Raw genomic sequence first — 17846 nt, forward strand, 5'->3', positions numbered from 1 at the left:
ATGATTATTGCCCTCATTTGCTGGGAAAGGTATAGTTTTATTAGAGATTAAGTATATTGAATTATTGAATTGAATAGAATTTTATTGGCAAAGTGTGATTGGACACACAAGGAATTTGTCTTGGTGCATATGCTCTCAGCGTACATAAAAGAAAAAGATACATTTGTCAAGAATTATGTGGTACAACACTTAATGATTGTCATAGGGGTCAAATAAGCAATGAAGAAACAATCAATATTAATTAAAATCTTAGCATACAAGCAACAAGTTACAGTCATACAGTCCTAAGTGGGAGGAAAAGGATGATAGGAATTATGAGAAAAACTAGAAGTGCAGATTTAGTAAAAAGTCTGACAGTGTTGAGGGAATTATTTGTTTAGTAGAGTGATGGCATTTGGGGAAAAAACTGTTCTTGTGTCTAGTTATCTTGGTGCAGTGTTCTGTAGCGACGTTTTGAGGGTAGGAGTTGAAACAGTTTATGTCCAGGATGCGAGGGGTCAGTAAATATTTTCCCCGCCCTCTTTTTGACTTGTACAGTATACAGGTCCTCAATGGAAGGCAGGTTGGCAGCAATTGTTTTTTCTGCAGTTCTGATTATCCTCTGAAGTCTGTGTCAGTCCTGTTGGGTTGCAGCCCCAAACCAGACAGTTATAGAGGTGCAGATAACAGACTCAATGATTCCTCTGTAGAACTGTATCAGCAGCTCCCTGGGCAGTTTGAACTTCCTGAGCAGGCGCAGAAAGAACATTTTTGTTGTGCTTTTTTGATGATATTTTGATGTTAGGTGACCATTTTAGGTCTTGAGATATGATAGAACCTAGAAATTTGAAGTTCTCTACTGTTGATACTGTGTTGTCTAGTTTTGTGAGAGGTGGAAGGGTGGAAGGGTTTCTCTTAAAGTCTACCACTATTTCTATGGTTTTGAGTGTGTTCAGTTCTAGATTTTTCTGGTCACACCACAAGGACAGTTGTTCAACTTCCCATCTGTATGCAGATTCATCATTGTCTCGAATGAGTCTGATCACTGTTGTATCATCTGCAAACTTCAGTAGTTTAACAGATGTATTGATTGAGATGCAGTCATTAGTGTATAGAGAGAAGAGAAGTGGTGAGAGTACACAACCTTGGGGGGCACCTGTGCTAATTGTACATGTACCTGATGTGATTTTTTCCTAGCTTACTAGCATAGCCAGAACTGAGCATTGTGTGCCAAAATCCTTAACTTCTATTTTTCCCTCCCTTAACTGTCTCTCATTGCCCACCCCATTATAACTAATCACGTCCGGACAAGATATTTTCATATTGTCCAAGTGCCATTTGGTATATGGCTCTCTCTTTCTTCCAGCTGGGTGACCTTGAGGCACCACCTCAGGGAGGTACAACACTTACTTTCCTTTTCCCAAGCATTCCCTCCTTCATTCTCCCTCCCCACAGTTCATGGCAGTCTATCACCACACAATAGCAGAACACAAGCAAGCATAAAGTGATAGCTGATACGATATGTATGAAGGCATGGATAGAATGAGAGTCAATTAAGGCATCTGGCTAGAAATCAGAGACTATGAGTTCTAATCCTGCCTTAGGAACAAAGCCAATTGGGTGATCTTGAGTTTAGTAGAGTTTTTTAAGCTTGGAAAGAAGGCAATGGCAAAGCGCTTCGGAAAATTTTCCCAAGAAAACTTGTCCAGGCAATCTCTGAAAATCAGAGCTAATTGAAAGGAAGAAAAAAATGGGGATAGGATGATATTGAAATAAATAAGATAAATTAACATCTAATCTAAAATACTACACTTAAGGGAAAGATTTATCAATTTCTTAACTTTATCCTACTATCCCCAAACTTGGGTTGCCTCTGCAAAAGTGAACATAACTATTCTTTTGTTACTCTATTTTTTACCTATAAAACAAAGACGATACAGTCCAGCAATGTTATCTATGAAGTGGGTTGAAGCATTGTATATTATGTATCAGAGCTATGTATTATTTGGAAGAAAATTGTTTTACGTCATTTATACCCAGTCAATGTAGGAGAAGGAGTAGAGGGTGTGTGTGGCCTAATGGTGAAGATTTTTACCTCCCACTAATCTTAGATAGTGGCAGGTTTTTTTCTTATGTGCAAATATATATTATCTGCTGTGAAGTCAGGAAGGGATCCAGCCAGTTAACGCTCAGCTCCATCCAGTTGCCCAGATTCTAACCCAAGTTACAGGGTTATAAATGGGGAGTTTTTAATGTAGAAGGAGTAGCAGAACCTGGAGGTGAAGTTAAAAGATGGATCAGCTTAGAATACTTAGTGACAAACAGACTAAGTCCAACCCCCTTGAATTTTGTTTTTCCTTACTGCTGACCTACTTTAATTGAGAAGATTCCTGTGCATAGATTTTTTTTAGCAATAAATCAGTTTAATTGGTCCTTCATATGTGGACATGGTCTTTCAGGCCTGACAGTCGATTTATTACTCTTAGTTTTCTTGTTCTATACTGTACATAATAAGGAACTTGGCATGTGGCGTTGGAGTCAGTGCTTATTTCTCATGTATGTTTTTACTGTTAAAAAAGTCATATTTTCCCCTTATTACTGTACCTTCCAACTGCTGTCTTTTAAAGCAAGGTTCTTTTTGAATATTACTTAATTAAAATAGTTAACTTAATTTTTGTCCAAGGAACAAGGCCTATGTTCAATAAAATGATCTTCATTCTCTTAAATCTATTTAAATTAAAAACACCAGCTGCTAAGGCTGGAAAAAGAAAATAAAAAGTCTCCATCCATGGTTAAAAGTGTTTGAAGCCCATCAATCTCTCTAACCACAAATCTAATGTATTCCTTCTGTTTTCTTTGAATGAAATCAGAGAGTGGTTAAATGTTGATTTAACATAAAACAAATGGAAATGGGTGTTTCCTTAGTCATGTATAGCATTTGTAAAGGGGAGTGGGCCAGTGTAAAGAAAGAAAATAATTAGCAAGTATTATGAGTAAGTCAACGATTTTGCAAGTTATTAAATAATATTTTAGACGGGGAGTTATTAAGATGGATTTGAATAGCTAACCATGTTACACATAATGAAAATTTCTGAAAGTTAGGAAGTTGTACTATACCTGTTGCTTTAAATAAATAAATAAAACCAACCACAGTATTTCAATGAATCCTGCTGGGTGACTTCATTTCAGTGAGCGATGTAAGTTATGACTTGTGAACCTGGAAATCACAGCCATAGCAGATTCAGTCATTTCTGAATGCTCTGGAGAAGATGAAAATTTGCCATGCTAGAAAACTTACATTATCTTGTGATTCTAATATTAAGAAGGTACATGAGAAGGAGAGGAAGCGGGGGGGAAACCATATGCAGAATAAGAGGCAGCCTTAAATTAAAAGAGTTACACTAGAGAATTTCGAAAACTCAGTAACAATAAAAATAATTTTGTTTTAATTAGATAGTCCCTGCAGTGTTTGCAAATAAGATAAGAGCCTCCTTACACATTGCAATAAGAAAAGAAATATGCCATATAAAGGAAGGCCAGTAAAGGATACCAACATAGGCAGTAATATTAAAATCCCACTAATTGGAGATATACAGTATACATGTAAAAACTAAATATATCTGTCTATTAAGTTTATGAAGAACAAATTTTAGGATTAAATCTGATACAAATGGCAAGGAAGATAAATGATATAGAAACCTCATCTTACTGAAATAAGGAAACCTTTAATAATTACATAAAATTATAAACGTGGCAGTAATTGAGTGAAGGAAAATATGAATAGATAATTCCCATCTTTGTTGGCCTTTTTTTGCCATGTAAACAGCAAAAGACTGGCCCATGGTGCCTCTGCCAGTGAAAATGGAGCTTGGGAGGGCCACACACAGCCTCCCCAAACTCAATTTTCACTGGCAGATGCCTGCAGGAGGCTGTTGTAGTAAAAAAATGGAGACTTGATGAGCAATGTCAAGCTGGTGATGCCCCTAAGCCCCCCAACATCAAACACAAACCCTGATGCCGCCTTCAATGAAATCGAGTTTGACATCCCTGAACTAGATCATCCCATAAAATCCTATAAACGTTGTGTCACAAAAAGCCTTATCCAGAGTTGATTTGTAAGAACCCTTGTTAAGCCAAATCTGTCGGACACAGCGAAACTCATGCTAGTTGCTTTTCTTGTTTTTTGAAAGGAGAAAATCTAATGTATTTTCCTAAATAAAAGTCTAAATATGAAGGGAATCGCCCCTTCACCTGCGGGTCGACCTCGGGGAAGGCACAGCGTGCCGTAATTGCTGCAACAAAAGAAAGCAATGGAGAAAGTTTTCTCGGAGTGAGACGACCCCGATTGAATCGGGATCGCTCTTTTTATTGTATTTTACTTTTCATGGCATGTGGTACAAAATAACCAATCCGCGAATGCCACATACATTAAGCCATCCCCCAACTGCCATTCAGTCATGCGCTGTATGACGCAACCTCCTTGTGACTTCCCTATAGATAATTATATGGAAGCTCCGTCACAGCATTTGCCTAGATTGTGTGTTTACTGCTGATTGGCTGGGGGATGAGAGTAGGGCATATGTTTCCTTATATGGTAAGTTAACTCTACATTATATTCATGCTGTATATCAAGATAATTGTTTTCCACGTGATCATGGACTCTGCAACTTGCCGCTCAGCCTGGACTCGCTGCCTTTCCAAAGAAGAGGAATAAAGGTTCTATACAGCACCCACTAGGTTACAACATCACCCTCCCGTAATGTCTCATCCCAGCGTTCAGTACCTAAGAAGCTATGGTTACAACATAAATATACTTCTAAATATTCTGTAGTGCTTGCCACCTCTGCTGATTTTTTTTTTTCTGCAATGCACAAATTTAGGAGGTTGTAGGGAATATCACAGGACAGTGAGATCAACCAATTGGCTTGTGCTGGAGATAAACTGGGTCCACTCTAATGAACCTAATGACTTTTTAACATTGCTCAGAGTTCAGACACTCAGGAATTCATCCACAAGCATAGAAAATATTTCCTGGAGTATAAAATTTCAAAACTTTTTCACAAGAAAGAAGTGGTCCTGTTGATCTGTGCCGTGCAGTAAAATAAGGTTATGTGGCCAAAAATAAATGCTGAAGATTTCAGGAATGACACAATGGAGTATATGGCGGTATGAATGGGTTGTGTAAAAATGCAGTTCTGTATGTCAGAATTGATTATCAAATATACTGGGAGATGAGAAATTGAGATGGGACTTGAAATGCTTACTGCTATAATACGTTTTAGCAATAAATCTCCAGAATACTCTTTTTAAATGTAAGCATGCCAGATCCCATCATTCTGATTTTGTGTTCCACTCCTAAAAGCATTGTTTAAATGGCATGTTCAAGCTGAGAAGAAATTGTTTTGTGAGAGGTTTTTAAGCTTTTATGTGGGATATATCCAGAGCTTCCTGGAATGCTCTGTAGGCTTTTTATTTAGGTTCTCCCACAAATTCTTTTTACTTAGTTCTTTTCTGATGGCGGACTACTGAATGTTGATTTTTCAGACAGGCCTGTAGATTGCATGATGTTGTTTTGTGAACTACATTATGCTTCACCCTTGGAGTGATTTTTGACAAGATAGCCACTCCATTTCAAGACTATGCATCAGTGGAGCCACAAGGCTTTAGAAGTGGTTTTGTGAACTTTTCTAGATTTTTTTAAACATTGCAGCCTTCAGAATTTTTTTTTTCAGGTGGGGCTTAATAGGTCTTTGGAATATGCGGATGAGGTTTTGTGAGAAAAGCAAATGTTTGTGAGATTTTATGTGACTTGGCTGCTTGAGGTCAGCTCTGATTGGTTAATGACATTTTCACACATCTTTAATTGAAGGGATTGAATAGGATGGGGATGGAATTACTTTTTGCACTTGGATATTATATATTGTATTACTTTTTTAATGAAATAAATGAAACGAGCACCAAATTTTAGGATTATTAATTTACTCAGAGCAAAAATATACTACCGGTAAATTCAGAAAATTAAAAAGGAGGTGAATACTTTTTTTTTTTACAGAATTGTATACCATGTACCAAGATTTGCACTCAGATTGTAGTTGAGTATTCCAACTATTTCTGTCGAGCAGAGAAAAGAACATTGTATGGCTCTAACTGGAAGGGCAATTTATCCCATTTTGTCAGATAGGTTCAATCTGCTCTCCCCAAGAATGCAGCTTTCAGGACAATTGGCTAAAAGTGTTGTCGGGAACCCTTTCATTAGAGCCTATATACAGTGAAACTGTACACAATTCCTTAAGAAACATTGCAATAATCCATAATGGCTGGCCATTAATCTTCAAGTGCCTTATCCAGTAGGTATATGAATAGCTCTTACTGGCTTGGCTAGAATTGCACCTATAACAGAAAGGAAAATCTAATATTTAATAGAATTGTGTTGGGGGAGGTGATTTGCTGCTTTTTTTTCTTTAAGCAACAACACAAGCATCACAATTGTTTCAAATAATTTTTGAAACCATTTTCTATGGTCTGAAAATCGGGAATCATAGAACAGTCATGAAAGTACTGCATTATTCTATACTTGCATGGACTAAGATAATTTAAAGATGTGGATCAGATAAGAAAGCTGTTGATGATATTCATTGTTCATCATTTGATCAAATATGACCCAGGCATCACCAATGAAATCAGGCAAGCAGTGAAACTCATATGCTGTTGATTTATCAGTTATTTTGCTTGCTTTAATATTTTATTTGTTAAGTTTATTTGCCGCCTATCTTATTCTAGGCAGCTTGTTATTAGTGAATGAAATGGGCCCCCATACTCAATAAAACCCTAAACTGATATTTGCGGTTGGCTTTTTTAAAGTATCAATAATGAAAACTCTTGTTAAAACTAAATCTGTAAGGTATCAAATAGTCTGTTATACTAATTGTAAATTGGGTATATGAGTAGAGAAAAAAATGGCAATTTTAAGCGAATATATACCGTATAAAACACTTAAAATATGGAGCCGAAGTGAAATAAAAAGGGTGATTGATAAATATGAAGAATGAATACAAAAGTTTTCATTTTCTGATAAGATATAAGCAAAGAGAATACACAGAATATGCATTGTAAGGACAATATATATAGCCTTATGTAAGTACATAAGAGGTAACAGTTATATCATATATCTTTTATTTTTTCACACATAAGCACAAAATATTGTGATCACACAAAAGTAGAATTAATGTTGGATTAAATGTTTTATCAGTCTTGACAAAAAAACAATGTCTGGCTGAAATTGCAGAAGAAAACCAAATGTTTGTGTAATTTTCTTAGTGCGAAAATAGTGGGGTTGTAAAATCTATAATTAGTGGCATGCTTTTAAAATCAGTATTCTGAGACAGCTTTCTTATTATTGTTCTTATCCCCTTAATAAGGATTTAATCCACATTAAGAAACACAATGAAGATCTGTTGATATTCCAACCCAATTACAGTATGTGAAGCAATCCAGCCCAAATCACACCCTTTTAGGTTGCATTGATTGCACATGCTTAATTCCCCTGCTAAGATCAATAAGACCATCAATGTTTAGCTATAACTGGATTGTGCCCTATATTATAAACAACTATTATGTAAGGTTACATATAGAGAAAGAGAGGGAGAAAATACAAGTACTTGTCCTCTGGCAAAGTGACAAAATGTCTGTAGGGCCCATCGAAGTGCAAAACTTTCACTTGCACGAGTTTTCTGTAATTCCCTGTCCCGCACATCTTTCTCTTTCGTTCTTTCCTGACAACTAATAGATAAGGATTTTTTTCCCCTTCTTCTTTCTCCTAGCAAAAGAAAAGCAAACACAATAATCCCTGTTTATTGTTGCAAGGTTTGTGACCCAGTCTTGCTCCCAGTCTCTGACTGTACAAAGGTCATTAGCAGGCCCTATGTTAGAGTAGTCCCCATGCAAGTTTCTCATTTGCACTGGCATTTACCTTTGAATTACAGATATATAGTTTATGTAATAAGATATAGTTCAATGTGTAACTTAATGTATTTGATCACTTTATATATACCAACTTTGTTTTTGTAAAAAAAAGCTCTGTAAGGATAATACTTAACAGCCCAAAGGAATTTAAGTTAAAGAATCAGAGCCAGCTTGTTTCAGTTTTCAGTCAGTTGATTAAATAATCCAGTTCTGGTATATAACATTCACTTTCATGTTGTCTTTAAACAATTGGGGGATGGGGGAGGGGATGTGACCCTTTGGCTTTCTTTTAAGAGATCAGTGAGGTTCCCTTTGAAAAGCAAGACTAGCATATAAACACTGTTGTACCTGTAGTAAAACTGACTATACCTAGGGAAATCTTAGCTGCCTGTAACAATGTTGTCCTATAGCACAGAAGCAAGCAAGATTCAGTGATTTTTTTCCCAGATATAGAACATGTCTTTTAGATCTCCAGGCTGTCAGATCTAATTTTTTTCTCTGTGAGACTTTGAGAATTCCATGTGAATCATCTAGCAGTCAAAAAAAAAAAGTAGTTTTCAAGTTTTCACTCTTCTTCGATTATGGCACATATTCTTATTTTTCTATACAGTGAATTCCTTGTCCTAGATTCTCTCTCTTTCTTTCCCTCAAGAAAGCTTTGCACATCCTGAGATGTGGTGGTTGGATAATGCACAATTAGAGAAGACTTAATCTGCGCACCCTGGAATTCTTTTATAGAGCCTATCTTTTTTTTCATAAAACCCAGGCAATGAGATGCTTTTTCTTCTCCAAAGGATGTCTTCCTTCTATTTGAACAACATTTTGCTTCCAGCTATTCCAGACTCAGAACGGTCAGAGTCTTTAAATTCAGAAGGTAAACATGAAAAGAACACAGTACTTATATATTTTAAAAATCCTCAACAAATGTCAGAAGCATATTCTTTATTCTGATTTTACATCACTATCTTCACATTAGGACATTAATCTTATATTAATTTGTTATCAAAAAGCCTTGTAGAGGAATCTGAAAATAATAATAATGTGAGATTTTCTTAAATTTCCAGATCTCTCCACCGGGTATGTTATACAAAATGAAAAACAAATGTGTGTGTGTGTGTGCACGGGAGAATGTGATTTAATGTTGAATGTTGAAGTAATGGACCTTATCTGGTCAGATACTAAATGGAATGGGGAGGATGATGTACATATTAAAATTTCAGCTTGTGAGGTTACGAGTGTGTTGGCTGAATTTGTTGTTGGGATAAGGAAACAAATAATCATTGGCTAGTTCTCTTATGAATAATATAAAATCCAGCAGAACTGTCTCTAAAATCAGGTGAAAATATAGGCTATTTAATAGATACATTAATTTTTTCTCTACAACTGTACTGATTATTATACACAAGGAGTCAATTCATTTCTGTATTAGCATGCTAGGAGAGAATAAAGGATCATGGCATGCAGAATGTTTTACAAAAATGAGCGATATTACTGTCTTTTGTGGCCTCATGGATTATTTCAGAGAGAGAAAAAAAACCTCAATTGACTAATTTTCAAGGTATATGTTGTTTAGAGTGTGGACTCTTTTTAATCACTTCAAATTACACTTAAGACCACTACTTTTATGCTGTGAAGGATAATTATATTCTTAAAGCAGTTTTTGTTTTTTAAAAAAAAAGTAGCAAAAGGTTTTATGCCAAGAGATCCAAAAGGTTATTGTAACTTTGTGAAAGTGAAAATGTTTCCTATCTGATTTTCTGATTTTTTTTTGTCGTCTGGCGGGACCCAGGGGAAGAGCCTTCTCTGTGGGGGCCCCGACCCTCTGGAACCAGCTCCCCCCTGAGATTAGGATTGCCCCCACCCTCCCTGCCTTTCGTAAACTCCTTAAGACCCACCTTTGCCATCAGGCATGGGGGAACTAAAACACCTCCCCCTTGCCCATGTTGTTTTGTTGATTGATTGACTGTGTGCCTGGTTTTTTTTTGTTTTTTTAAAAAATATATATACTGTTTTTATGAGATTATTAATTTTAAATTGTAACTAGATGGGTGGGCATTGGATTTGGTATTATGTACTGTATTGTTTTTTATTATTGTTGTGAGCCGCCCCGAGTTTGCGGAGAGGGGCGGCATATAAATCCAATAAACCTAAACCTAAAACTTTCTGTGCAGCCTCCCAGAATGTAAAGGATTCAGCTCTTTCAGGTGGACTGCATAAGTCACTCAAGGAGAATAACCCTAGGACAATTTGTGGTAGCACAGTGGAGCTAATATGGGAGGACTGGCTCTGAAACTGACATAATTCATTTCAGAAGATTGACCCTAAGGGCAATTAATGGTGGCAAGCAGAGCAAATACAAGAGGCTTTTGACTAACAATCTGGGCCTTGTAGTAAATACAACAGGAAGGGAAGGGGGAAAAAAGACCTGGCCAGACAATCAGGATATGGGTGTGTTACAGTTGTATCACATATGCAAAGCTGTAATTATTTTGTACCTGTAATATGTATACCAGTAAACACATAAGTATTTTTGATTTTAATAGAAACTGCATCTATAAGACTGCTTTAAAACCAAAATATTCTTGCAACAGTCTATACCGCCCATGTTTTATATTTTACCGTGTTTCCCTGAATATAAAACCAGTCTTAGTTTTTTGGAACCCCGAAATAAGCATTAGGCCTTATTTTTGGGCAGGTCTTATTATTTTGAGGTGCATGAAACAAGAAAGGCCTCTTCTAGACATCTTATCTTTTTTCCAGCTGTCTCCCTAACCCAGTGATTTTCAACCTTTTTTGAGCTGCGGCACATTTTTTACATTTACGAAACCCTGGGGCACATTGAGCGGGGGGGGGGGGGGGGACGGCTAAAAAAAGTTTGAACAAAAAAATTCTCTCTCTTCCTCCCCTTCGCTCTATTTTTCTCCCTCCCTCTTTCTCTCCCTTCCTCTTTCTTTCTCTCTCTCTCCATCCCTTTTTCTCTTCCTTCCTTCCTCTCCTTTTTTGCTCTCTTTCTCTCTCCCTCCCTACGTCCCTCTATGTCTCTCTCTCTCCTTCCCTCCCTCTCTTTCTCTCTCTCTTTCTTTCTCTCTCTTTTTCTCTCTCTCTTTCTTTCTCTTGCTCTTTCTCTCTCTTGCTTTCTTTCTCTCTAGTTCTTTCTCTCTCTCTCTCGCTCTTTCTCTCTCTTGCTTTCTCTCTCTCTCTCTCTTGCTTTCTTTCTCTCTGAGCTTCACGGCACACCTGACCATGTCTCGCGGCACACTGGTTGAAAAACACTGCCCTAACCTACCTGGAGGAAATGGTGGGATCTAGCTGTGCTTACAGTTTAATATTTTCAGAGATTTTTTATTTTCATTTTCAGGGGAATGAGCTCAAAAGGGTTTATTATCAGGGGATGTCTTATTTTTGGGGAAACGGTAAGATTTTGTGTATGGCTTGAGTGTCTTTTTATGTTGCTTTTTTAATGGGATGGAAGTAGACCAAGTGAATCCTGAATTATGTCATACTATTTGTGAACATCTCACTCATCCTTTCTCCCCCATAACGTCTACAATTACATCAGTGACCTGAAGGTTTCCACATAGTTGTCTATCAGGATAGAACAAACACAGAAAAGCAAAGCGAAAGGGAGGACAATCTGATTCATATCCCAGATAGTATAGGCAGGGGTGAAAGTGGTTTAAGATGTGGTGATCTATTTTGAAACGATAGCCAAAAGGAAAGGGTGGGGTAAAAATGCATGGGTCAGATCCATGACCCATGATCCAAGGTTGCTGTGTATTATAGTTTTATTCAACCTCAGTACAATTATATTGTACTTATGGTCTGATCATAGGGTGTCTGTATTGTTACATACATTGCATACATTTTGTAACTAATTATACAACCAGTTGTTGTGAAAGCCCACTCTCTCCAGTCTCCTACATTAGTACCTCAGTGTCATGTTATTTATCCATGTGATAAATTAATCATGTTCAGTTTACAGTGTTCCCTCGATTTTCGCGGGGGATGCGTTCCGAGACCGCCCGCGAAAGTCGAATTTCCGCGAAGTAGAGATGCGGAAGTAAATACACTATTTTTGGCTATGAACAGTGTCACAAGCCTTCCCTTTACACTTTAAACCCCTAAATTGCAATTTCCCATTCCCTTAGAAACCATTTAGATTATTACTCACCATGTTTATTTATTAAAGTTTATAAAAAAATATTTATTAAAGGCAGACGAAAGTTTGGTGATGACACATGACGTCATCGGGCAGGAAAAACCGTGGTATAGGGAAAAAACCCGCGAAGCATTTTTTAATTAATATTTTTGAAAAACCGTGGTATAGACTTTTTGCGATGTTCGAACCCGCGAAAATCGAGGGAACACTGTATACATATACAGGCTAGTAAATAACTATCTCACAGTTATTTAATTAAATTAGGGGGATATTAATGCTTTGACATTCTTACTACAAACATGAAACAGAAACCATACAGAATATTTACAACTAATAGACAATATAATCTCAGCATGTCTGGTATCAATAATTATTATTAATTTAAAGTGGAATGGACAGACTTCAGCCTTATTGGATCAAATAATAAAAAATAATTAATCAGAATGGAACGAAATGCTTACATAACACATTAAACAATATCACTAGTCTAGGATTCATCCTCATGTCAGAATTGAACTGAGCTTGCAATTTCTTCACACAAAAATCCATTCTTGGTGAAGTCAAACTTTTTTTCATTTCAATAATCTCAGCGGTGATATGGCCAAGGTTCTAATGAAATAACATTCAGAAATGGTTTTCAAATATATTGCAGATAAATGAAACAGACCTTTTGCTTTACTGATTCAATGTGTAAATTTCTTTCGTCTACAACATACTGTATTTAAAAGTGTGATCAGTGCAGGTTATTGCAGGGCAACAGCTCCACACTTGCCATCCCCTGAGGTGTATGAAATCAGATGTGTGAACCAGTCCAAGAGACATGGCAGTTTTTAAAAACATCCAGTTTTCATACCGAATAGCAACTTCCTGAAGTGGAGTTTGCTTTAGTGTCCAAGTGAGAAAAATTCTATATCTGAAAGAATTTCGTGAGGAAATAAACAAGGTCCGCCCCCTCACAGTATTTTGGGGAAAGTACAGCTTCCTCAAATTATTTACAAGCTTTGTTGAGCTTGTGCCGACATACATATTTACACACTGATAGGAAGGAAGGAAAAGGAAGGAAGGGGAAGAAAGAGAAGGGAAGGAAGGAGCGAGCAAGCATGGGGCTCAGCGAGGGTCGTTGTTATATGTGTATAATTTTCTTCTTTTGATTTCTCTGTTGCTTTCCCCCAATGCTGCACGTGGGCAACTTGCTCAGGTTTCCCTCTCGCTACCTCCCAGCGTAAAATACATTAACGCAGGCGGCCAGAACCGTCAAGAGTGAATAATGGCGGACAGGCTGGACGTTTGGAACCTGCTGAACGACGCTCCTCCGCGCCTCGAACTTTCAAAGCTTCCCGCCGCCTTCGCTTCTCCCGCGGCGTTCGCTTAAGCTTCCTCCCTTTGCGAGCCCCGCTGCCACCGCGCTTTAGCCCGGCAACGTGGATGCTCTCGGATCGCGGGGCTAACAGGGCAGGGAAGGGCGGGCTGGGGTGGAGCGGGCAAGAGAAGGGACGCCGGCGACTAAAGTTTGAAAGAGCCCGGGCGCTCGCTGCTCGCCCTTTGTGCGAGGGGGGGGGGGGGGCGGAGAGGGCCGGCGAAGCGAACGGCCGCGGCGTCTGCGAGTCTGCAGCGCCGCGACCGGTTGGAAGGGATCCCGGCCGTCAAAAGCAGCCTTTCCAGTCGGGACCCTGAGATGCGCTCTCGCTTCGAGGCTGCCCCGAAGCCCGACGCAGCCATTGGCTGAAGGGAACCAGCGTCTCCTACTGCTGCTGCCGCCGCCTGACCGGCTCAAGCTTACACCGACGCCGTTCCGCCCCCCGTTTCTCCCCCTCCGTGTGCGTCCCTCTCTTTCTCTCATATATCCCAGCCCACCTTCTTTTCCCGCTTCCCACCCCCACCCCACCCCAAGCGGTGCCGCCGCAAGCAGCTGAAATGGACTGGAAAATGGCCAGTGGTGGCAGATCGAGCTTTTAGATTATCCGTTTCACGTTTGGGACTTAGCCGCCTCTAATCTGTTTTTATTTGCCAGAACTCCCTAGTTTTTTTGGCGGGAGAAGGAGGGGAGGAAAGGAAGGGAGGGGGAGGAGGAAGAGGGGGCGGGAGAGGGGTGTAGGAGAAGGGGGGGAAGGAAGAAGAAAAGCTGCCGCTGTCGCCGTTTCTCTCCACGATAATATGTTTATATGATTAGCTGAGCCCAGGGGTGGGGAGAAGAGAAAGGGAGAGAGAGAGAGAGAGAGAGGGTGGAGATTGGAAGAGGTGGAGGCTGGAGGTGGCTCCAGTTCAGAGCTAGTGGAGAGTCTGTGTCAGGACTTCGCAATCCCCAGTCACACACGGAGAGGTGCATGAACGAAAAGGACCTGGCGGTACTGTTCATTGGGTTTCCCCCCTCCACACCCTTTCCATTCCTGGCTTCCTCTTTGGGGCGGTTTTCATGCCCGGACTCTATTCTTCTTCTCCCCGCGGGTTTTAAGCGCGGCCAGTTGGGTTCTTTTGATCTCCTGTTCTTCAACGGGGCAGGCGGGAGCAGAGCATCCGAGGGAGAGACGTGAAAGCCCGAAGGAAGGAAAGAAAGAAGGAAGGGCTTGGAACTGCCAGAGGCCAAGAATGTCACCAAGGGTGATGCAAAGAAGATGGAAGAAAAGGACGGAGAAAGAGAGGCTGCCTTTTTAGAAGAAAATATTTGATCTCCCCCCGGCCCCTTTAATGCATGGGTCTCTCTGCGCATTGCAATTGCATCCACCCCCCACTTCTCGCCTTTGCGTCCTCCCTGAAGAAAAGGACCCGAAGATCGAATTGACCCTCCTGTTGGCATCGTGGTTTTTGTTTTTCCTTTTCCTTTTTTTTTCTTTAAAAAAAAAACCCGTTCCGGTTGCTGAAAGAAAAGAGAAAATATAGGACTCCGGGACTGGTCGTATCCAGTGGGTATTGCACCTAGCTCTCTTTTGTTGTGGTGCTTTTAGAGTGCCGGCAGAATTGTTTCGATTTTTTATTTCTTTGTACCGTTTCTTTTCTTCTCTCCCCGATAATTTGCCTTCCTCCCTCTTTTTTTTGAGGGGGGGAGGAGAGAAAGAACAGCGCGCGTTGGGAACTGCGGGGGGGAGAGAGAAATGTTGACTTAACCCCTCCAAAAGCCCCCTCGGCTGGCTGGGTTTGCTTGGAGCAAAGGAGAAGGACGAAGGAGAAGAAGCCGCTGCCTTTTGTACGTTTTTATTTTGTCCCAGCTCAGCGAGCTGCAAAAGCTCTGTTTCTCTCTGGCTTTTCTAAACACTTCTACCCAGAGCCCGGCTCTTTTTTCTTTTTTTTTGCCTCAACGCCGATCTGGCTTGCTTCTGCTGCCGCTTCCCAGGCCCAACCCTCGTGATCGTCAAAGGGACTCATCCTGCACCTCTTTTTCTGGGGCACCCTGATGCCAGAGAAAGCCTGGCCCGCAATTGGCTGCAAATCCAAAGGTAAGCGAGGTTGGCGAGGGAGGTAGGAGGTGGGGGGGGGGTGAGAGAGAATGAGCTTTCCTCTACTTACGGTACCTGTTTGCTTACTTGGGTTCCTCCTGCTTTGCGAGCCATTTGCACGCGAGGGGGCGGCTTCGTGGGAGAACGGGGTGCTCGTTCCTTAGTCCTTTGTTTTCCCTGTGGGGAAAAGGGAACCCGGCCAATCCACCCGTGAGATGCCGGGAACTCTTTCCCGTCCCACTGTTTTGCTTATTCGCATTCATTCAAACATTTCTATTTTACCCTTTATTTTAAAAAAGGGGAAAAAATCAACCCACTACATAAATCAAGAGTATTATTTATGACCAGGGAAGAAGTGAGGACTGGACCTGAGGCCCATGTAGGTTAGGGAAGTGGAGGAAGATTTGTGATGGCCACTTCTTCCAATGATCTACTGGCTTCCTTCTTCTGGCAAAGAAAGGAGTGGCTGTGAATGCCAGTGGGGCTTCCCAAGAGACACGGAAACAAGGGACAGGGAAAGAAAGAGGGTGACCTGAAAATGCAATTAGTTGTGAATCAAGGCAAGTTAAATGTGGCACTCCTTGGGATTAAGGCATCTTGGACAAAAGACATAAGAGTCCTGGTAGAGGAGGAGGCAGGTAGATCAGATTCAAGCCAAGCGAACAGTCCAGGGAGACTAACGCCTTGATACCCCTTAGCAACCAAGTTCTTGTTAAGAGTGAGGTTTTGGAAGAACACCTTCATATGGGAGTGTTTAATTCCCCTTGTTTTGCCTGTTCTTGTTGGGTGGCTAGCATCAGACCCGGATTGGTTGGGTGGGTTCAAGGAGAGGGATCTCTTTGACTTGCTAAACTTTGCCCAACCCTACTCATTTGATCTGGCAGCCTTTATCAGCAATTTCGATGGAACTTTATTCATTTTCTTTTTGAAAAATGTACTGCATAATTGTCAGCTTGTTAGAGCTATTCATAAGACCCTGTGATACTTCCCTGTAAGGAGACACCAGGCTTTCTGCTGCTTTTAAACAAGTTCGCTTGCAAAGAAGCCTGCCAAAGAGAGTGGGGCTAATGCTGAACAAGAAATGTATAGAGGGGCGTGGGGTACAGATCTTTGTAGCCATTGTCTTCTAACTGTTCTTAAAAGTTATCATTTCACCATGGAAAGAGATTAGTATTGGTGTGGATGTGTAAGAAAGTTCCTTGGGCAATCTTTCTTGCTTCAGAGATGGAAGAAAAAAGCCTCAAGAGCAGCCTTACAAGTTTTATAGTAACAGCAAGAGCCATCTGGATCCTGTTACTGTAAGAGATTTTTCTCCTCTCTGTTTTTAGTTTGCTCCTCCAACATTCTTCAGTGGAAGCACAGATTCCCCGACTGAGAGAGAAACTGCCTGGCAGTTGATTTCATTAATCTGGCTGCATGAATGCCTAAGCAGGCCCTGCTGCCTCTTGTTCCCTCCTCTTGTATTTCAATTGTATATTGAAAGGGAAAAGTTGCACTCCTTGAATAAAAAAGACCCACTTGTTGCACACACGTTTTCACCTATCACACAAGGAAGCAGATGGGATCAAACCCGTCCTTTGCGTGTCCCCTAGAAGGGCTTTCACTTAGCAATAAATAACAGTTCTTTCCCCGTTGTGGCCTAAAGACTGGTTTCTTTGCTTTAGAAAGAAGTCTAGGGCCACCTGGAGACAATGCAAAGAAAGTGTGTGTGTGTTTTCTGTGTGTGCTGTGCTGGATAATTCTGAAAGGATGTTGCTTTTTTTCTTTTTAGCATTAGAATATCACAAATAAAAGTCACAATGAAATTTAGGGGAAGGTGATACTGGATTATAGGGGGGGGAAACATTACCTTCCCAGAGGCTTTCAGGTACGGGGAGATTTCTTGCTTGCTCATATGTTGGAGATAATAGCTTCTGATAATACTAGTGATGGTTATTAGATGCACATATAATTGGTATAGCAGAAAGGAAAAATAGCTTATTTGGGGCTTCAGGTGTGTTTTTCCTTTCCTCCAGAAAAATACTGTCCTTGTTAGAAAGGATCCTGCAGAACAAATCCTCTGTTGTTTGGTTTCTTCAGATACTCAGATTCCCTCCCTTTTGTTACTTGCTACTAAAAGAGGTGCCATTTCACATCATTCTGCACAAATTGTTTGAATTAATGCAAGTGTGAATTCTTACCCTTTGAAGGATCCCATTTGCATATCAAAGGTTTCTTAGCTTTCAGCTCAATTGAGAAAACTTCAGTCTGTCTTCCATTTGCTTCCAAAGCAGAGGCCCAAAGGGCAGTGAGGAATTGAAAAGGGGTAAAAGGGG

General features: G+C 40.1%; 1 protein-coding gene across 22 annotated transcripts in view; it reads left to right on the forward strand.

Moving 5' to 3' along the window:
* The window catches only part of ADGRL2 (adhesion G protein-coupled receptor L2), a 312721-nt gene that overhangs the window by 42858 nt on the left and 252017 nt on the right, over positions 1 to 17846 (forward strand). For 21 of the 22 annotated variants that reach the window (XM_070746215.1, XM_070746219.1, XM_070746217.1 and 18 more), the window contains exon 1: positions 14409 to 15531. The exons of the other annotated variant lie outside the window; for it this stretch is intronic. The gene's annotated coding sequence lies outside the window, so the exon portion shown is untranslated. Of the gene's footprint in view, positions 1 to 14408; positions 15532 to 17846 lie in introns of those variants that run through there. 22 annotated transcript variants of the gene reach the window in all.

Source organism: Erythrolamprus reginae, chromosome 3 (genome assembly GCF_031021105.1).
Source record: "Erythrolamprus reginae isolate rEryReg1 chromosome 3, rEryReg1.hap1, whole genome shotgun sequence".
NCBI classification, from domain to species: Eukaryota; Metazoa; Chordata; class Lepidosauria; order Squamata; family Dipsadidae; genus Erythrolamprus; species Erythrolamprus reginae.